Below are 23,352 nucleotides of genomic sequence, written 5' to 3' on the forward strand. Positions count from 1 at the left end.
ATGATTATAAATCACGCTTTTACTATTAACTAAAAATATTTAAGCAAAATGTGAAAACGTGTTTTCAAAACTCGTTTTCAACAAAAACTATAATCCAACTATTCTTCCTCTCTCTCTCTCTCACTCACTCAGACACACTCACACACTCACATCCGTATATAATTTTTAATATATATAAATTTTATTTTATAAAATTAAGACTAATATTAAATAAATAATAATCAACTATATAATTTATATATAATTTTGAAAAAAAAAACTTTTATTGAAAAAATAATTTTATTGGAAAAATAACTTTTTTTTTAATTAATTTTTTTTTTCAAATAAAATTAATTGAAAAAAAAAATTATTAATAAAATTTTTAAATTTTTGTTTAAAAACCAACGTAAACTCATTTTTTGAATTTACGTTTTTTTCTCAAATTTACAAATTGAGACAACCATTTATAAATCAAAAAAATTATCAAATAAGTTTTTATGATAGTTTTTAAAATTTTTGTAAATATAAATTGAAAATTGAAAACGAAATGGTTACCAAACATGCCTCAGATGGTTAAAATGTCGTAAAATGAACAAATAATTAAATAAGTTACCAACGTAAGAAATGACTTATCAAAAGATTTTTAGGCTATGTATGGTTTGATTTTAGAATTTTTTTTTAAAATTAAAAATTAATTTGGTTAAAAAATAAAAAATAAAAAATAATTATCATTTTAACTTTTGGGCAGGTTATATACATACGTATGGTTGTTTCAATTTAATTTGTAAAAAATTATTTCTAACCACTCGAAAGATAAAAATTATATAAAAATGATTTATATTTACAAAAATTATAAAAATTACATAGTTGATTATTATTTGCTATTATAAATTATAATTATATATATTTAATATTGGTCTGAATTTTATAAAATAAAATTTATATATATATTAAAAATTATATATAGATGTGAGTGTGTGAGTGTGTCAGAGAGAGAGAGAGAGAGAGAGAGAGAGTGTGTGAGAAAGAAGAGTGAGTGTTGGGTTTTATTTTTTTGTTTTGAAAACACGTTTTCACATTTTGTTTAAATTTCTTTGGTCACAGTAAAAGTGTGATTCATAACCACGTTTTTTGCACAAATTTTTTTTTTACTTAAAAGCGTGGTTTGTAACAACGTTTTATGAAGAAAAATAAATAATTAAAAACGTGGTTTGTAACCACGTTTTCTTAATTAAAAACGTGGTCTATAACCATGCTTTTAGGATTTTATAAATTTTCTGTGCGAGGGCTACGTAAAGGGTGAAAGCGTGGTTTACAACCACGTTTAAGCTTATTTTGGAAATTCCGTCCAAACTAGGCCTAGTTTGAAAAATAAGTTGCTATTTTGGCTTGGTTTGGGAAAAGACCCTAATTTGGTACCATTAAGCCACCACTAATGATATGTAAAAAAAAAAAAAAAAAAAAAACACAATAACAATGTGACAGTGAATAGGATCCACTGTTACATTATTAGTGCTACCACTAATTAATGGTCTCAAACATTTTTGGATAAATAAGGATTGAGAATTTTAATTCACTACAACAAAAAACATTTTTTGCGACGTTTTTTAGCAACCAAATTGAATTTAGTTGCCAATTGTATGTTTTTGGCGACAATATACGTGTTGGTCGCCAAAAAATACATCATTAGCAACAAATATCTGAATTCATCGCCAAAAATGGTTGGCGCCAATTTAATTTTTCGCGCGGGAGCACTAAAAAAGTTTTGGCGACGAAATTAATGTATGGCGACGAAACTATTTGTCGCCAATTTGGGGCTTTTTGGCGACGGAATTAAACTAGTCGCTAAAAGGTGAATGACATTTATGGCAACATAATTATCTTCGTCGCCAATAAATTTCTTCTCAAAACGACGTCGTTTTGTCTTTTCTTTTTTTTTTTTTTTTTTTAAGGACCTTTAGGTGAATAAACCAGATTGACCTAAAATAGTCTTCTTCGTCTTCTCATTCCACAAAACTGAAGCGGCGCAACAGAAGGGAAATAGGTATGTCTTCTCTCCCTCTTCTTCGTCTCTCTTTCCCTCTCCCTCTCCCTCTCCCTCTCCCTCTCCTTCTCCCTCTCACTCTCACTCTCTCACACTGTCTCATCTTCCTCTCTTTCTTCTTTATTATCAATTTCATTCTCTTGTTCGGCATTGCAGAACACAACACAATCAATGTGACTGATTTTTCCCTCACTCTATCACACTCTCTCATCTTCCTCTTTTTCTTCTTTGTCATCAATCTAATTTTTCGGACTGATATTCTGATTTTTCGGACTGATTGTGATTTTCGGACTGATATTATGATTTTCGAGACTGATATATTATAATTTTTGGACTGATTTTGGAACTGATTTTTGGGATTGGTGTATTCTGAATTTCGGACTTATTTTGGAACTGATTTTGTATTTTTTGGGGACTAATTATAATTTTGGGTATGGATCATCTGGTTTAGGAGGGTATAATAGTTTCAGGCTTTGAATCTGAATGCGTAGGAGGATAGAATTGAGAGATACGTTATGCATCCCAGTTTGCTAAAGCAAGCATTAGCCCGTTGAAGAGTTTTGTGCCTTTCATCTCAGTAGCCTCGATTTGGACTTTCTGATGTAGAACTTTAGTTTATCACATAATTTTGTATTATAGCCAATGCTCAAGTTAATGACCGTGTATTGAGAATGTTGTTAGGCAATTTCTTGACTTTATATTTTGATACATTTGATAGTAATAGGACCCATGTTTTGAATAATAGTCTCGATTATGAGTTGCAAATATCTGATTCAACTTGTCTCTGAACTGAACATGACTGGATTTCAGTTTTTGAGTGAAATTTTGAACCAATATTATTAGGCATAGCATAGCACGAAAATTGTGTTATTTCTGTCTCAATGTTTTTTTATTGAATATTTTTAATTGTCAAATGTTATTTTTAGCTACCAATGCTGATATTAGGAAGGTTGGTGGATACTGTTAGAATATTTTAATGAAAATACATTTATTTCTATAGTTTGTAACTCTCAAAAGTCTCTGGCTTCTAAAATTATTGCATACTTTAATCACTACTAATGGTGTATTTAATTTCCTTTTAGTATACAACTTTATGGTCATTCAAATCCTTATTAATTTGAGTTTAATATGAAGTAAATTGTAAGTCTATTTGATCTCTCTCTCTCTCACACAATTTGGATCGTTTGGAGACTAAGAAATTACCACAAACAACAAAAGTTATATTCTCTCTCTATCCCCCTTTCTAATTGAGAAAATCTTCTATTTTATATTTTTTGGACAATTTGATTCATGACTTAGTTCAAGCTTCTGGGTGGTTTTGAACATCGAACAAGCGATTAGCAACTTCTGTTAGGACTCTCATGAAAGAAGAAAAAGTAATTTTAAAACTGTGACAATATAATTTATAGAGTCTCACACACTATATATTTCTCAACTTTATTTTAATTCCGTTTATTTCACATTTTCTATTATAGTATTCATGCTTAATATTCTGTTATTTATACTGCTAGACTAAATTGCTGTTAGAATGAGTGTAGTCTGTGTAAAAGCTTATTTTTTTGCTGTGTAGTTTGAATCTGAAATTGCTGTTATTTTTTTGTAGTCTGTGTAAAAGCTTAGAATGAGTTTCCTTTGTTGTATTCTATTCTATTCTAGCCTGTTTTTATTTTTTTGAACTGAATATATATTTGGTGCCTTTAGTTGTCGTTTCATTGGACAACAATTGACATTTTTATCAGCTACCCAGTTGCTATTAACAATAGGCAACACATATAATTTTCTTATACCTTATCATTTTCTCAACTTGCTTGCAAGGGATTTAACTAATTTGGGATTTAACTAATTAACAATAGGCAAGGGATTTAACTAATTTGGGGGATGTTTTCTTTCTCTTTTTTCCTAAATTGTTGTTTAAGTACATTTTATATCATACATGCACCAAAGCTCTAGTATTTCCCTTATGTTCTAGGAATGCAGAGATCGTTGCTAACTATCATTTTAAACTAGTACAAAAAGTGTTACTATCAATGATTCCATTTTTATGGATCATATCATCTGTATTTTCACCATAAGAAAATTTCTATAATTCTTGTTACAAAATTATATCAGATTAACTTCATTACATATTACCAATCTACTTTGTTCCTTCTGATGCTTGTGGAACCATAGATGTCAAATATTACATTGTTTAGTTTCTTTTGATAATTTCAGCGAAGTGCATGAACAAGCATTATTCTCTTGTGATGCCATACACCGAGAAAGGAGAATATTATTAAAGCAAGAGATTGGAAGAATGGTGCTTTTTTTTACTGATCAGCCAAGTTTGTTGGTTCCTAACATTCAGGTATATTTTATTTTAAAATCTTCAAGTATGCGATGCAATTTAATCATTTAAAAGATGTTTCTTCATTATAACTTTCTAGGGTTATTTTTTTGGAAGCTAAATTTTGGCTAAATTAAATTCCATGAGCTCTCTTCTCTTGTTTAGTCAAAGATAAAATTTCCTCAATTTAAAAAAAGAAGAAAAATAATTTGTGAGTCTAAAAAGTTGGGAAGAGAGAAGTGCAAATGTTTTGGCAAAGGAAGTGGTAGATGTTTATGAGATTATGGTTAGTGTGTCCTTTCCCCTTTTTAATCACCAAGCTTCGTGTTGCTTCCTGACTTCTGTCTTTCATGGTACGAGTTCCTATTGGTATGGAGTTCTGTACAAAATCATATGCAATCTTATTGTTTTATTGTGTGATTTGTCACTTGGATTTTGTGTTTCTCATTTCTTGTTTAGTTGGATTTAGAAAAAAAAAAAAATGAGGTAAAAGATGGAAGATGGAAGATGGAAGAAGAGAGAGGGAGAAAACATCGTACGGCAAAATGAAAACAGAGTAATTTGGGGTTCTCTCCCTCATTCACTAGTACGACTCCTACGGTTTCTCCTTCACAAGACTCATCTCTCTCTAACCACGTGTGTAGGTAAACATTAAGAGATCCCTATATATAAACTATGACGAGTGTTTGTGTGTAATTGAAACTTCTACATGAGATTAGTGTTTGTTGGTAAGAAAAATACATTAATGTCCTTAAGTTTCCAAAAATTACAATTAGGCCTCCAAAACTAAAATGTAGCCCCTTAATCCTGGTTCTTTAAAATTAAAAATATCTCAAATTTGTATTTTTGAAATAGAATATCATTATTTTTATTTGAAAATTACAAAGTTCTCTGAAATTTTCTAAAATAACAAAAATATAACAATTTCCCGAATGTGCGTCTGCAATTGTTCCCGAAGAGGTATTCAATTGTCATCCTACTCATTTAGGTATTGCATGCTCATACAAATAGGGAAACCACATGTCATAAGTTAACATGGCAACTTTCTGTTTTCTTTATATTAACAAATACCTGCTACATCTTGATTGAATTTATCATAATTGATGCTCTGCATTGCATATCTTCATCTAGAATACCAGGACTCTGAGTGGTCTACAGAATGACAGTTGCTTTAATGAGTACAGGTTACTAAAATTGGTCGAGATGCAGTCCTGTATGTCGAGTCTATTTTTTGTGGCATGTTATGCAATTTCCCTGCTATTTTATCTTTTAGTTAAATCTAGTTAACTTTATCCCTGTAGCCGCCACTGCCAAACCTCCAACCACCTCCCTAAAATTGTTCACTTTAATAAAATGAAATGTTGCTTTTATGGAAATTCATGGTGAAACTGTGATAGGGCTGTGATCAATGAATTCAAAAAAATTAAAATGTGAACACGACAATAGTCCTTTTCATTAACAGTCATTAGTGTGTCGTAATGCGGGTTGCAGAAGTAGTCAAGTGTATTTTAGATGTAAACGGATCATAGACTTTCAATGTGATCATGGGGCCTTCCACCTCCTCTAAGAAATTTTTTTCATAATTCGATGAAATTTCTCATTTAGACCAACCATTTATTAGTCATTTTTGTCATTTATATTTTGGTAAATATAAAGATGGTGCAAAAATTTCACAATAGGACCAGCAAGAATTGTTATTCTCTGAGTTGATATATATCATGTTTGTCTCTGCAAAAGGCTTTTTAGTGTTTGTCTCTGTCATTTCCTTTCATTACAATTGCCTTTCATGTCTTTTACATCTATTATTAGTGAGTAATATGCTTTAGCTTGTAGGAATATACTTCTTGTTCTCCTCAAAGATGATGTTATATCAGATTGTACATCTTAGGACCATAAACATGAAGAATCACAAGGCCCGTTTGACAAAGCCTGTTTGTTTGGCTAGTTGGAAATTGACATCACTGAGAGAAAATTAGGTAAGGTAATACTATAATGTACTAATAGAATTTATGTACAAAAATTTATTACAGAATAATATATTTTATTTATATCTATTCATTCGAAGTCAAAAAGCTGGTTGGTGTTAACAGAAAATTATAGGCAAATTAAAAACAAATAAATAAAGTGAAGAGACAAGAGATTATTAATAAAATGAGTTTACTTTGTATTGTGGAGATGAAGGTTTAAGTTTTATGTTTCCCTCTGTATGGTTAATGTCTAATTTTAGAGTTAAAAAGAGTCCAAAATACATTCGTTAGTTGCACTATGAGAACTAAGCAACTGTTTCTCTACATAGAACAGTTCCAAAACCTCTGATTTTGCAGCAAGGGATTGAGGATAAAATATATGGACACAGTCACCATCAAAATCAGCACTAAGTGGCCCACATATAAGACGGTTGATCTTGACTGTATGGTCATCGCGAACATAAATCGACAAAGCTTGCAAGGAATGTTTATGCATTGTCGGAGGTCTATTGATGAAAACAATATCCCCATCCATTATCCGTCGATGTACCACTTGACCAGGTCTTAAAAAAGTATGCCCCTTCGAACCTTCCCTCAGCGAGTAGGTTGACAAACCATCCCTATAGGTTAAACACAACTTTTCATCAACCAGCTTCTGCAGATACTACATGTTACATTGAGTAACTCTCTCCTCAAATGTTATCCGTTGAGCAATTTCAAAAGGCAGTCCAATCTCATTGACTCCTTTATATGCATCACCTGTAATAACACTCCGTGAGGAGAATCCACAACCCTTTCTGATAAATAGGGTTTTCATCTTCTCAAGCCATGCTTTAGTAGTAGAATCGCTTTGCTCTTTGTTAATCCCAAATCGTGTATCCATGTCACGAGATGCCTTGTAAAAGAAATATGCACGGAAAGACAAGAAAATAACAGTTGTTCATGAACATTTGCACAATTTAATTGCCAAAGGTTTGACTAGATTATCAATCATATTCTCAATAAAGAACAAATGTCACCCAAGTAAATAGTAAACCAGCATCAACTACACAAAACACCATCTTCTAAAACAGATCATCATTCTCAGATAATTCAAATAAGCAAACTAGGATTTACAAACCTACGATAAAGGCTTTAGGCCCCAAGAAATTGAAATCCTTTTTTGTCCAAAAGATGGCATCATAGTATTTGCTTTCAGTTTTATTTATCTTTTCTTTAGGCTTCATTGGTTTCAGAATTTGAATCTTAGTATATGAACCTTATCACCAATCACATTGCCATAAGACTTCCATTGGATTCAAATGTGACACTTGGGGATGTGAAACCCCTGAATGCAATAGTTAATGCAACAGTGTGAGCAATTTAGTTAAAATTAGTAAACTCATTACAAAGTGGTGGCATTCCCAAACTTCATTCGTTGATTATGTTTCTCATGCATAGATTGTTAAATTATCCCAGGATGACAAATGCTGTCGACTTGTTATGCAGCTTTTGTTTTTGGTGTGTATGCTGGGGCTCAGCTCTTATGAGGCTGATTCTGCCTCTTTGTCAATCAGCCAAACTGTGCATAGCTCAAACACATCATAGATGTTTGTTTTCATTACTATGAGTTTGATTAGTTTACCGATCAGTTGATTTAGCTTCCATTCAGTTGTAAAACTGCCCATGCCCCCTTGAGATACCAACCCAAAGAGAAAAGTTGGCAGGTAGTTTTGGGGGCCAAGTAATTCTTCCACTAGCTCATACTATTGAGCACGAAGAGGTAAGTTATTTATTCTTGATTTACTGCTGAAATCACTATATAAGGTTGATCTTTTTAAATTCAAATTGACTTGTTGAATTGTAATGGTTTTCTTCAATTGTTGACATTGATTATACATCTCTATTTGTCCTTATTAGTTATTGGAGGTCATTAAGTTGGAAGGTGTTGGCCATTATCCTGAAGATGCAATAATGCCTAGAGACATGTTTCTCTTGCAAGTAAGTCTTGTTTCTTAACATTGTGTATTATATTTACTACATGAATAATAACGATCTCATTTAAAAAGTTGTTTTTATTATTTCTTTTGAAGTTGTTTACAAATTGATAGGAAGCTTTGAAAAAGCGACATGAAGAGTCTTTAGAGTCACTACAAGCATTTCATTTAATATGTCTGGTTGTGTTGAACAAACGGGACCTTGATTGGATCTCCAGTTAGAAAATTAGAAGGAAAATTGTAAAACACAAGACTTAAAAGGCCCGTTAGGGGGCCAAAATTGCGAAATGACCACCGAAACCACCGAAACTTGGCATGGACAGCTTGTTCAAGCCTAAATAGTCTTGTAGGAAAAAACGGGACCTCTATTGGATCTCCGGTTAGAAAATTAGAAGGAAAATTGTAAAACACAAGACTTAAAAGGCCCGTTCGGGGGCCGAAATTGCGAAATGACCACCGGAACCACCAAAACTTAGGCATGGATGGATTTTTCAAGCCTAAATAGACTTGATGGAACAAACGGGACCTCGATTGGATTTCCGGTTAAAAAATTAGAAGGAAAAATGTAAAACACAAGACTTAAAAGGCCCGTTCGGGGGTCGAAATTTCGAAATGACTACCGAAACCACTGAAACTTGGCACGGACAGCTTGTTCAAGCCTAAGTAGACTTGTAGGAACAAACGGAACCTCAATTGGATCTCCGGTTAGAAAGTTAGAAGGAAAATTGTAAAACACAAGACTTAAAAGGCTCGTTTGGGGGTTAAAATTGCGAAATGACCACCGAAACCACCGAAACTTGGCACGGACAACTTATTCAAGCCTAAATAGACTTATAGGAACAAACGGGACATCGATTGGATTTTCGGTTAAAAAATTAGAAGGAAAAATGTAAAACACAAGACTTAAAAGGCCCGTTCGGGGGCTGAAATTTCAAAATGACCACCGAAATCACCAAAACTTGGCACGGATAGCCTTTTCAAGCCTAAATAGACTTGTAGGAACAAACGGGACCTCTATTGGATCTTCGGTTAGAAAATTAGAAGGAAAATTTGTAATACACAAAACTTAAAAGGCTCATTCAGGAGCCGAAATTGCGAAATGACAACCGAAACCATCAAAACTTGGCACGGATAGCTTGTTCAAACCTAAATAGACTTGTAGGAACAAACGGGACCTCGATTGGATTTCCGGTTAGAAAATTAGAAGAAAAAATGTAAAACACAAAACTTAAAAGGCCCGTTCGGGGGCCAAAATTGCAAAATGACCACTGAAACCACCGAAACTTGGCACGGGTAACTTGTTCAAGCCTAAATAGAGTTGTATGAGCAAACAGCACCCGATTGGACTTCCCGTTACAAAATTAAAATCAAAATTGTGAAGTTCATATCGAGTTTTTTTTTTTTTTTTTTTTGTCAATCTAATATTGTTTTTTCTTTTTTCATGTGACAGATTGGCACTGGTGGAAAATAGTTTGGGCTACATCAGAAGATTTGATTTTGTGTTTTTAGAAATATTTTGACATAGGATTTTGGTAAATGATTTATGGATTAAATGTTTAGCATCAAAATATTTGGTGTTGTGTTTTTGTAAATATTTTGACATAGGATTTTAGTAAATGACTTGTTGGTTAGATGTTTAACATCAAAATATTTGGTTGTAATTTTGAAAATATTTTGACATAGGATTTGGTAATGTATTTATGGGTTTGATATTAGTAGTTTGTAAGTACTTTGGTATGCATGTTTTAGATTGTCAGAGAATTGTAATTATGTTTATTGGGATTTTTCATAGCTATTAATTTTGAATTAGTATGAATCTCTTGCACAGGTGTATTATTATTTACATTACATTTGTGTATATATTGTGCACAGGAAAATAGGTGTTTTGGATTATTTTGAACAAGAAAATTATTAAAATCAAAATTTGTATAGTGAATTTTTAGTAACAGGTGCTGTTTTTTTCGTTGTTAATATATTTGGCAACAACATATTGTTTTTGTCGCTAAAAGTTAGTGGTTATTCCAGGAACATTTAGCAACCAAAAATTACTCGTTGCTAAAAATGTGATTTTTAGCGACCAAATTAATTTTGTCGTTAAATAGTACTTTTGGCGACGCATTTATTTGTCGCTAAAAGTAAATAGCCTATCCAAATTTTAACCTTTTAGCAACAAATTGTAATTTTATAGCGACAAAATATATGATTTTTAACGACTAATTTTGTTTGTCGCTAAATGTCTACATACGGTGACAATTTTTGATTTCGTCGCCAATACTTTTAGTGACAGGGCTTTGGCGACAAGTTGTATATTTTGTCGCCGATTCTTTTGGCGACGAAATTTGTACTTTTGGCGACGAAATTTGTGGGTCGCCAAATGTGTTTTTTGTTGTAGTGATTTTAAAATTTTAAAGAGAATTTTAGTGATGTGATAAGAAATGAAAGTATATACGCCTATATTTTTGTTTTTGTTTTTATTTTTATTTTTTATTTTCTAATTACATCATTAAAACTCTATTTAAAGATTTAAAATTAAAATTCTCAATGCGACTCCGATTTGTAGTTCGAATTCGGAGGCTCGAATTTAGCTTGAATTCGGAGAAGAGGAAGGAGGAGGAAGGAGAAGGAAGAAGGAAAACTGGATAGGAGGGGGCCATCAAAATCGGGCTGGAGGAGGCGGGGTTGCGCGTGTTGGAAATGGTTATAAAATTCTGGATAAAACCAGAATTTTTTTTTCCTAAGTTCGGTCTATTTTTTAGGTGGGCCCCGAGTGTCGATTTACTCGGGTCAAAGTGGTAACGCGTTCTATGCCGCGTTGTGATTCACGTGGTATATTTGGTTGCTCAAAACCATTACCGAGTGAATGGGAAATTGAAGCCAAAGTGTGCTCCATGGAAATGGAGTTTTGGTGGAAATTCCTTAAGGTTGTAAATTGGCTTGTCCCACATTGATTTGGTGGGAGGTTTTGAAAGGGTTTATAAGGCTTAGGGTGAGATACTTGGGGTGTGCCCCAAGGGGTACCCAAGTGTTTTAGAGGGAGAGGTTATGGGCAAAATGGGCTAAACCCATTGGACCCAAAAATCACCACACGCGCGCGCCGCCGCCGCCGTCCGTCCGGTCGGGCGGGCTGGCCTGGGCCTAGGCTTGGGCGCGGGTGCGTGGTGTGTGGTTGGGTTGGGCTTCTAATCTTTTTGGGCCAAAAACATTTGAATTTAATTTTATTTTTTATTAAAATAAAATCCATAATTCAAATTAAATTGATTTGGATTTTCTGTACATCCAAACAGGGCCCTTCCAGAAATAAACTGTTTTGGAATTAGTGTACATCCAAACAGAGCCCTTCCCGTTTTCAAACAGAAATAAACTGTTTTGGAATTAATGCACACCCAAACAGGGCTCTTCCCGTTTTACTATCTGTTTGAATTGATTCAAATCTGTTTCAATTCAAAACCCAACAGGTATGATACCTGTTCAATTCAAAACAAAGAGTCACCTTCACATCTATAAATAGGACCACCCTCATTTGGATTTTGAAACTCTAATTTTCGTCCTTCATAATTCTGCAAACTTCCTCTTCATTTTGCTGCATTATTTTCTTGTCAGAGAGAGTATAAACACTTAGTGTGTTCGTAAGGCAAACAATTTGTAGTGCTGCTATTGTTTGTAGTAGATCATTTTATCCTGGGAGATAGACGTCCAAATTCTGAAAGCACCGTGGAGAGGACGAATCTGTCTTAAGGACACAGTGTTAAACACTGGACTTGATCAGAAAAATTATTCATATAAATTAACCAAGTAAGTTGTTTAATTTAATTCTGTTTTTATTTGTTTATTTAATCAGATTTTAATTTTGTTTTTGTAACAAAATAAAATCTGTGGTTTTATTTATTTAATTTTATATTGAGTTTGATTTTTGTAATCAAACATATTCTCTCCTTTTCTCTATTTCTTTTATTCTTGTTGTTGTTTTGTACACAACAGAATTTAATCTATTTAAATACAGTGAAGATTGTTCAACAATCTTAAGACAGACCACTTTTTGGGTATCTTCATTGTATTTAATTTTCTGTGTTTTCAAATTAATATTCTGGTTGGAAAAACAAATAGTGATTTATGCTATTTGACAGATAGTAGTAATATACTGTCTCTTTTCTTTGACAACAACTAGTAGTACGATACTGGTGTCATTAACAATTCAGAATATTATTTGGTATTACAGAAAATTCTTGTGATATTTTATTTTTCTAGTTTTAGTAACAAGGAAAATAAAATTATTTTGTTGTTATAATTTATTTTCTGGTTTTAGTAACTAGAAAATTATTTTGTGTTTTAATTTATTTTCTGGTTTTGGTAACTAGAAAATTATTTTGTTTTTGTTCTGATTTTTGTAATCAGATAGTTTTGTGGTATTTTATTTTCTAGTTTCAGTAACAAGGAAAATAAAATTACAGTATTTTCTAGTTTTAGTAACAAGAAAAATAAAATAATTTTGTGTTATAATTTATTTTCTGGTTTAAGTAACTAGAAAATTAATTTGTGGTTTGGTTTTCTGATTTTTGTAACCAGATATTATTTCGGTATTTTATTTTACTAGTTTTAGTAACTAGGAAAATAAAATTATGTTGTTTTGTAATTTATTTTCTGGTTTTAGTAACTAGAAAATTAATTTTGTTAAATCAATCATGTAACTTTGTGACTCGATCACAATCTGTTAATTTGTAACTTATGGTTTCGTTTGGTAGACCACTTATTTTTGAATCCTATGTGGAAATGTATTAATTATTTTGACTTTATCATAGTTCATCATGAGTATACATGGAAGAATTTGTTTCTAGAGTAAATTATTAGTTTTACAAACTAATTTTATTTTTATTACAATGTGGATTCATAGTCTTGAATTGTTTCTGCACTTGAGTCGGAATATATATATATATATTCACAAGAACATTTTAATGCATATTTAATTTGTTTATTTATGTACAAATCAAACTTATTAAATGAAGGTATGTTTTGTCATTTTGAAGTTTAAAGTTTAAATGCGTTGGATTTTAATTATGAGTTGAGAATCCTTTTATTTCATAATGCAAGTGATGAGATCATGCATGATTAATTTATTGTGTTAATTCTTTATTTTTTAGTTGATGCGTTTGATATGCATGTTTGATATCAACTCAAGTTATTTCTTAACAAAAATTTCAAGTGATTTGGAATGATAAATTGTTATGTCGACTTTGGACATAAATAGGTTAATTTGAATATTTCTAATCAATTTTGAATGGGTGTTTAAATACCAGAGAAATTTAAACATGAAGATGTATGTAATTATATCGGTCCGTTTAATTGGGAAGTAGTTTAAGAAATCTTTTATGTTGATTATTGAATTATGTGACATGAGATGTCATTAATAATTATTTTACTTGCGTAGTAGAATTTGTTAAACCATGAACCATTTTTATGGAGGTGTATCTCTTGCATTAGTTGAGATAATTTAGTTTTTTTTCTGTCACAAATATTTTTATGGCAGTGACATTTATTTGTTTTGAGTTGCAAGAATGTATACAATCAAATGAGTTTTGAATCGTTTGATTCTTAGGCAAAATTTTTTATGAGGATATGATTTTGTCAAAACATTAATTCTGACTTGAGTAGTCATAATTATTTTGGTTTTTTCTTGAATTTATTTTAAAATTCATTGATTTATATTAGAAGTGATAGGGGTGGTGAATATGATGCACCATTAAATGAATTTTGTGCACAACATGGCATTATACATCAAACTACAGCCCCTTATTCTCCACAGCAAAATGGAATTGCTGAAAGGAAGAATAGAACCCTAAAAGAAATGATGAATGCCATGTTACTAAGTTCAAGCTTACCACAGAACTTGTGGGGGGAAGCAATATTGTCTGCTAATTATGTTCTTAATAGAATACCTCACAAGAAAACCAATAGCATTCCTTATGAATTGTGGAAAGGTCGACCACCTTCCTACAAATACTTAAAAGTGTGGGGGTGTTTGGCAAAAGTTGAAGTTCCTGTTCCTATAAAGACTAAGATTGGACCAAAAACAGTAGATTGTGTGTTTATTGGTTATGCTCAGAATAGTAGTGCATATCGGTTTCTGACTTATAAATCAGATATACCTGATATAAATGTGAACACTATTATAGAGTCAAGGAATGTTGTGTTTTTTGAACATGTCTTTCCTTACAAGAAAGGACAGGAATTAAGTTCACAGAAAAGAACTTATGATTGTTCACAAAGTCAAGAGACTAATGACAATCAAACACAAGAGACTAGTAATAGTCTCGACCAACAGGATTTAACTAATGATGAATCAAGACGCAGTAAAAGAGCAAGAACATCAAAATCCTTTGGTCCAGATTTTCTGACATACTTGTTAGAAAATGAACCTCCAAGCTTTAAGGCAGCAATGACAGGTCCTGAAGCACCTTTGTGGAAAGAGGCTGTTAATAATGAAATTGAATCCATTATGCAAAATCATACTTGGGAATTGGTGGATCTTCCACCAGGTTCTAAACCTCTTGGATATAAATGGATATTCAAAAGAAAAATGAAAGCAGATGGTTCAATTGACAAGTATAAAGCAAGACTTGTTGTTAAAGGTTACAGACAAAAGGAAGGTCTGGATTATTTTGACACATATTCCCCTGTGACAAGAATAACATCCATTCGCATGCTTATTTCTATAGCAGCGTTGTTTAATTTAGAAATACATCAAATGGATGTTCAGACAGCTTTCTTAAACGGTGATCTAAATGAAGAGATCTATATGGAACAACCCGAAGGGTTTGTAGTATCAGGGCAAGAAAAGAAAGTTTGTCGACTTGTAAAATCCCTTTATGGATTAAAACAAGCACCTAAGCAATGGCATGAAAAATTTGATCATGCAATGCTTACTAATGGGTTTAAGATAAACGAATGTGACAAATGCGTCTATGTTAAAAACATTGACCAAGGATATGTCATAGTTTGTCTTTATGTGGATGACATGCTTATCATTGGAAGCAGTCAAAACATGATCAAATCAACTAAGCAGATGCTTCACAAAAGATTTGATATGAAAGATATGGGGGTCGCAGATGTTATATTAGGAATGAAAATTACTAAAACATCTGACGGATATGCATTATCTCAATCTCATTATATTGAGAAAATTCTTGATAAATTTATCAAGGATGATTTGAATTTAGCTAGAACACCTGTAGACATCAGTCTTTATTTATCGAAAAATAAAGGTGATGCAGTGTCTCAGTTAAAAAACTCCCAAATCATTGGAAGCCTAATGTACCTAATGAATTGTACTCGTCCTGATATAGCTTATGCTATAAGTAAATTGAGTAGGTACACTAGTAACCCTGGAGAAGACCATTGGAAAGCGATCATTCGAGTTCTTAGATATCTAAGATTTACTCGTGATCATGGTTTGAACTTTACTCGATATCCAGCAGTACTTGAAGGTTATTGTGATGCCAATTGGATATCGGATACTAAAGATTCAAAATCCACTAGTGGATATGTCTTTACTCTAGGAGGCGCTGCTGTTTCTTGGAAGTCCACGAAACAAACTTGCATCGCACGATCCACAATGGAATCCGAGTTCATTGCTTTAGACAAAGCAGGTGAAGAAGCAGAATGGCTTCGTCACTTCTTAGAAGACATTCCAATGTGGCCAAAACCTGTGCCAGCTATTTGCATTCATTGTGATAGTCAATCTGCAATAGGAAGGGCACAGAATCACATGTATAACGGTAAGTCACGACATATTCGTCGTCGACATAATACCGTAAGGCAATTGTTGTCAAACGGAATAATCTCAATAGCTTATATAAAATCTAAAGAGAATATTGCGGATCCGTTAACAAAAGGTTTGACAAAAGAGCTAGTGTATAGTTCATCAAAGGGGATGGGATTAAAGCCTATTACATAAGAGTCGTCATAATGGTAACCCTACTTATATGACTGGAGATCCCAAGAACTAAGTTCAAAGGGACAACTAAGTTATGTATGGCTCGCCAGAAATCACCAAGGGATTAAAATTCCTACCCATTCCTATGGTGAGAGTGATATCTGCAACATATGTTGTATGCAGGGGTATAAGGATAAGCTTTGCTTTTAATGATTACTTATATCTTGATTAAGGCATAAAATCAAGATGAGTATAAGGAGATACTCACAATAAGAATCACCTATATGAGTGTTGAACTGGGGCCGGTTCTATGAGAATGAAGAGGCTAAATTCTCTAGAAACACTTATGAAAACCAGGTGCGTTCAAGGCCAAAATGAACACAACAGTGAGAACCACGATGTGTTAGAAGATATTTTGTGTGAAATCTATTGTCTTGGCTTACACAAACGGCTGAACAATTCAAGGCATCGCGTCCATTGGTTAGCCAGTAAGTCCGATAGGTTATCACTAGGGAAGGTTCAAGGCCGAAAACTACCTATCCTGATGCAAGATATTTTCGACTTATACTCTTTCGATAAATCTGCATATTGTTGCATTTCCGTTGTCATCAAATTCCATTCATGTGGGGGATTGTTGGAAATGGTTATAAAATTCTGGATAAAACCAGAATTTTTTTTTCCTAAGTTCGGTCTATTTTTTAGGTGGGCCCCGAGTGTCGATTTACTCGGGTCAAAGTGGTAACGCGTTCTATGCCGCGTTGTGATTCACGTGGTATATTTGGTTGCTCAAAACCATTACCGAGTGAATGGGAAATTGAAGCCAAAGTGTGCTCCATGGAAATGGAGTTTTGGTGGAAATTCCTTAAGGTTGTAAATTGGCTTGTCCCACATTGATTTGGTGGGAGGTTTTGAAAGGGTTTATAAGGCTTAGGGTGAGATACTTGGGGTGTGCCCCAAGGGGTACCCAAGTGTTTTAGAGGGAGAGGTTATGGGCAAAATGGGCTAGACCCATTGGACCCAAAAATCACCACACGCGCGCGCCGCCGCCGCCGTCCGTCCGGTCGGGCGGGCTGGGCTGGGCCTGGGCGCGGGTGCGTGGTGTGTGGTTGGGTTGGGCTTCTAATCTTTTTGGGCCAAAAACATTTGAATTTAATTTTATTTTTTATTAAAATAAAATCCATAATTCAAATTAAATTGATTTGGATTTTCTGTACATCCAAACAGGGCCCTTCCAGAAATAAACTGTTTTGGAATTAGTGTACATCCAAACAGAGCCCTTCCCGTTTTCAAACAGAAATAAACTGTTTTGGAATTAATGCACACCCAAACAGGGCCCTTCCCGTTTTACTATCTGTTTGAATTGATTCAAATCTGTTTGAATTCAAAACCCAACAGGTATGATACCTGTTCAATTCAAAACAAAGAGTCACCTTCACATCTATAAATAGGACCACCCTCATTTGGATTTTGAAACTCTAATTTTCGTCCTTCATAATTCTGCAAACTTCCTCTTCATTTTGCTGCATTATTTTCTTGTCAGAGAGAGTATAAACACTTAGTGTGTTCGTAAGGCAAACAATTTGTAGTGCTGCTATTGTTTGTAGTAGATCATTTTATCCTGGGAGATAGACGTCCAAATTCTGAAAGCACCGTGGAGAGGACGAATCTGTCTTAAGGACACAGTGTTAAACACTGGACTTGATCAGAAAAATTATTCATATAAATTAACCAAGTAAGTTGTTTAATTTAATTCTGTTTTTATTTGTTTATTTAATCAGATTTTAATTTTGTTTTTGTAACAAAATAAAATCTGTGGTTTTATTTATTTAATTTTATATTGAGTTTGATTTTTGTAATCAAACATATTCTCTCCTTTTCTCTATTTCTTTTATTCTTGTTGTTGTTTTGTACACAACAGAATTTAATCTATTTAAATACAGTGAAGATTGTTCAACAGCGCGGGGCTGCGCTGCTGCGACGATCGGAGTTGCTGCAATGATCGGACATGCTGCGACGATCGGTGGCGGCGGAGGCACAGGAGGGACCCTTCTCTCCTCTCCTCTCTCTTTTCCCTCTCTCCTCCTCTTCCCCTCTGTTCTTTTCTTGTGTTCAACGAGGAAGAAGAAAAGAAAGAAAGAAAAAGAAGAAAAAAAAAAAAAAATCACAAAACGATATCATTTTACGATTCCAGCCAAAATCAAATCACTTTTTTCGAGCTACCGGTCATTTTCCTTCTCTACGATTGTTGGCCGGTGGATGGTTAGATGGACTTCCACTCCTGCACACTTTCCTTATTCAATCATGCGCTCCTGCTTCCAACTGGCCTCTCTAACCTTCTAGTTTTTTTTGTGCTTTCTCATTTTTTTTTTTGTTTTGTCTGTTAGTAATTTTAAAAAAATTTGATAGCTTCGAAAAACTGTTTAAAAAATTTTTTTTTTATGATTAATTGAGTATTTTTATTTTTATTTATTTTTTACTTTTCAATTTATTTAACCAAATATGTCAAAAATTTTAACTTATTTAGCTAATCCAAATCGATAGTACTTTTTTAATGGGGAAATTGCAGTTAGGTGATTAATGGCGTTTATGACAATAATGAGAATTTTGTCCTTTTAATTTAGAATAAATTACACTAATTTCTTTTAAAATTTAAAAAAAATATAACAAGATTACATAATTATATTGATATATTTTTTGAGTAGAGTTAAAATGATCAAAACTAATGTAAATAGTATAAACATATAAAATTAAATAAAGTAAGATATATATTTAAATATAAAAGTGATGATGATAATATTAACATTTATTTATATAACTAATAAATTATTAATAAAATGGTGCAAAATGTTATGTGTCAAAACATTTAATTTATAGATAAAAAAACATTTAATTTAGTTATGTCAAAATTGTAAACTCATAAATATTTTTTCTAAACTTCAGAACATGTAAACTATAATTTATCCCTTAATATAGTTATATAATGACAGCATCAATAAACAGTGTACCCGTATCCACCCAAACAATACACCTCCCTCAAGGTAGGATCAACTTTTAGTTCAAACTTCATAGTTAAAGGATCACTATCAAATATTTAATAGTGACACTAGGGTGGTTTTTTTCAATTCATTGATTTGTGGTATAGGACTTTATGTTTAGGCCTAACAATTCGTATTCTCGAACCAACTTTGTTTAGCAGTAGTATATTAATTGAACCTCATGCTTTCTTCCAGAAGTAGAGGAAGTAAAAAAACTAAAGAGAATATAAGATTGTTTGATGTAGTTTATGGTGTTAAATATAATTTTTTTTTTAAAAAAAATTGTCAAAAATTTTGTATAATTTCTGACTTCTTTGGTACGATTTCTCAAGTTAAAAATTGATAGAAAGATTGTAAAAGTTGAAAATACTGTTCCTTTAATTTTTAAATAATCAACTTATTTAGGTTACATTTGTCTCATAATTTATAAATAGAAATTGCATCAAATACTAAAAAAGATATTTAAGAAAAAAAAAATCTACAAACAACCTAAAACATGCATCAAGCAAGCCTACTACTCGCTTTTTTGACTTGCCCTATATTCTTCATATACTCGATTTTATTTTATTTTAATTTTTTCTTTTTAATTTGCTAGAAGAACCTACTTTTGTTTTATTTTTCTTTTTTTTAAGAATAAGTTTCGCACAAGAAGGTTCCTTAACAATCCTATTAAATGCAGGAAGGTCCAAAAGGGAATAACCTTTTACGCAAGTTATTATTTGCTTGGATTCCTATATCTCATGTTTATTATGGATTTCAATTCCGATCAAGTCTTTTACCTTTCTCCTTATAAACTATTTGGATGTTTTTGTTAAGTTTGTTTTTTTTTTTTTTTCTTTTTTTTTAAATTGAATAGGAGGGTAATTATAAATATAAGAAATATACTATCAAATAAACTATTAGCTATAAGTGTTGAAATTTGACTTCACAATCAATTAGTTCTTGTCTTCGAGATTTAAGGAATAAAGTTGAAGAGCACATGGTAGGATAAAGAAACCTAACATCTGCACACAAGCGGACAACAAAACCCATTGCGTATCTACTCGGGGGCATTCTGACGATTAATCTATCTTTCAAAGATATCGACTAGACAAATAACTCTCAATCAAAAACATATCTTTAAGATCACGTGGTGCCTATCCCTAGAAGTCTTACTTATTCTTATCATTTCTAGCATATCACTTATCAAAGATTCCTTAATTTAGAAAAAAATTAACTCTCTCAAGAGTCCAAACAGAAAGTTTGCCGTCATCTAGAACTCTAATCCCTCATCTGAACATCTCTAATTCCGATATAATTGCATCACATTTCAATAACATGGATTATCCACATAGCACATCAACTAGCCACTTGAGTCACGTGGATAACCCAAAAATGTGTCCCTACACTAATCTATAGAAAATTGAACTCGAGCCTAATCCAAACACTTTGAGATTAACTCATACTCTAGCTGAAGTTTGGGCAAATCAATATGTACCAAAGTTGAGCATTGGAAAAATCTATCCACTTTTCAAATTAAATTTAAACAAACTATCAATGTGACAGTACGCACCCAAGTTAAGTTATGGCCCTATTGCTATGTACCAAAACTAAATAAATAAAAGATTTGGGTGCTTGTTATATTCTCACATGAAGTGAAAGAATGAATGCTGAAGTGGTTGATTATGATGAAGAGAATGAAGTTATAAACCAATTAGAAGTTGGTCTATGTATTATCCTAGTCCAAAAAGGTTCTATAGCTCTACCATTTTGTTTATAATCTGAAGAAAATGTTTTTTAATTAGGCAAGTTACAAATCACATGTGTACACCTTACTATGAACAATCAAATTAAGTAATTTGACTAGGGGATCAAGCCAATTGCTTGACTGGGTCAATTATGGGGCACTTACCGGTCTTGCTACCTAACTAGTATTGAAGGGTATATTAGCCAATTGATTGACACCTACTTATAACTTTTACCCACGCCAATTCTTCTCTTTCCATTAGTCATACACAAAGATCCACTTATTAGGGTGGGCATCTACGTGTGATTATTGGGTAGTTTTGAAGTATTGTTCCACGAGTTTTTTTATTTGAATATTTTTTAAAAAAGAATAATAATTTAAGAAATTGATTTACTTTTAAAATTATTTGAAAAATTAATTCACTTTTAAAATCGCATTTTGAATATACAATTTCAATTTAAAATCGCATGTTCAAAATGCGATTTCAAGGTGACATGGATTACAATGCACTGATGTGTATGATGCACTGATGTGACAAGTTGAAATTGTATTTTCAATATAACCTCGCATTTTAAAAATGCGATTTTAAGTTGCACAATTAAAAAACCTATTTTGGAAATGACATTTGAAATTGATGTTCAACAATTACTTGACAGATTAAAAGTCATTTCATTTTAACATGTTTTTAATATACATAGCCAAACTATTCATATTATTTTAATACATATAAATTTTTGTTCATGTCAATTCATCACTTATGTCTTTTTTTATTTTTATTTTTTCCCCCTATATATTGAAGCGATTTGAGAAAAAATAAGTATTCCCTTAACGTAATATAATAAACGATATAATTTTAACACAATTGTAATGAAAAATCATAACATCGTACTTTGAAATCAATGTAGTAAGTCACGAGTAACTAATAATTGCAAACACCATACTTTGAAATTGCTGTAACAAGTCACAGGTAACAAACAATTGAAATCGCATGTTAAAAATACAATTTCAAATGAAATTACATTTTAAACATGCAATTTCAATAAAATTGCATTTACAATACACAATTTCAATTTGTCACGATAGTAGTCTATGTCATCATAAAATTGCACATATGATTTCAAGTTATAAATATAATTTCAAAAAGCAGATTAGTTTTTTAAATAATTTAAAAAGTGAGTCAATTTTCTAAATTAATTTTTTTTTAGAATATGTAAAAAAAAAAAAAAAAACTCATTGTTCCATATTATGGATATTTGTCAAGTTGTTCATTAAAAGTTTAACAAAAAGTATTTAATCTTACTATTTTAACTAATCAATAGTAAGGTTTTATTTGTCATCTTCTAAAAAAAAGTTTAAAAGTTAAAAAGTCACTATCTTATTTAAGTCACATCAATTCTCTACTATGATCCCGTTTGGTAGAGCTGTGGGAAAGTGATTGTAACTTATAACCTAACAGTTTAGAGCTGTGAACATAAGCTGATTTTTGACTTATGCATTAAGCTTCTCCTTCCGCATTTAAAGAATAAGTTGATTTTTGACTTACAAAAAGTTATAAGTTGTATTGTTAAGCTAAACCAAACACATCAAAATAACTTAAATTAAGCTAAAAGCTGAAATAAGCTGGAAATAAGCTCTACCAAACAGAGCCTATATCACTTCAAATCTAACTCATACAAAACTCATATTTTATAAAAAGTTAAAAATACATTTATTTAAACCTTGTTTGACATAACTTATTTTAGTCAATCTTTTTATTTTTTTATCTTTTTTAAGTCACATCAATTAATATCTCTTCTATATTTTTCTACACATTTTTTTTATAAAATATCAAAAAATATACTTATTTAAAATATCTCAAACCACCCCACGATATCCAAACAATCCTAAGATGGAATAACACGTAACATTGTCATTGAAGTAAAAAAATAATTTCTCGAGCATCCACTGGGTGACACTGAAAAAATAGAAGAAATCTCGCACTGACAGCCTGACATCTAGTTTAAAATTTTAACTAAAATTCGATTTTAAAATTAAAATTATATTAAAAATTCGTATATATTATAGAAAAATTGATCAATAAGTGTCATATTCTGTATTTATAATTTATATAATCCTATATTTTTTTTATGATTAATTTAATCATTTTAGATATGTGATGACTCATTTACCAACTATAATAAAGTATTACATTTTAAAAAAGTATATAAAGAAATTTTTTGGTGTCATATCATACTCATCACGTTGAATCGTCACATTTGGAAAAAGTATACTAAGAGTTTTTAATTTTTTTTGGAGTGTCATATTATACCCGCCACGATATCACATTTGAAAAAAAGTACAATAAGGAGTTTTAGTTTTTTTAGAGTATCACATGT

General features: G+C 31.8%; 1 long non-coding RNA gene across 1 annotated transcript; it reads left to right on the top strand.

Moving 5' to 3' along the window:
- Positions 1 to 6,800: 6,800 nt before the first annotated feature.
- On the top strand, positions 6,801 to 10,088 carry LOC145815412 (uncharacterized). Its single transcript, XR_014358339.1, has 3 exons — positions 6,801 to 8,075; positions 8,213 to 8,293; positions 9,740 to 10,088. It is a non-coding gene; the product is annotated as an uncharacterized LOC145815412 (long non-coding RNA).
- Positions 10,089 to 23,352: the final 13,264 nt, after the last annotated feature.

The sequence above is a fragment of the Camellia sinensis genome, unplaced genomic scaffold (assembly GCF_055761805.1).
Source record: "Camellia sinensis isolate YWXY unplaced genomic scaffold, ASM5576180v1 Unanchor2, whole genome shotgun sequence".
Taxonomy (NCBI): Eukaryota; Viridiplantae; Streptophyta; class Magnoliopsida; order Ericales; family Theaceae; genus Camellia; species Camellia sinensis.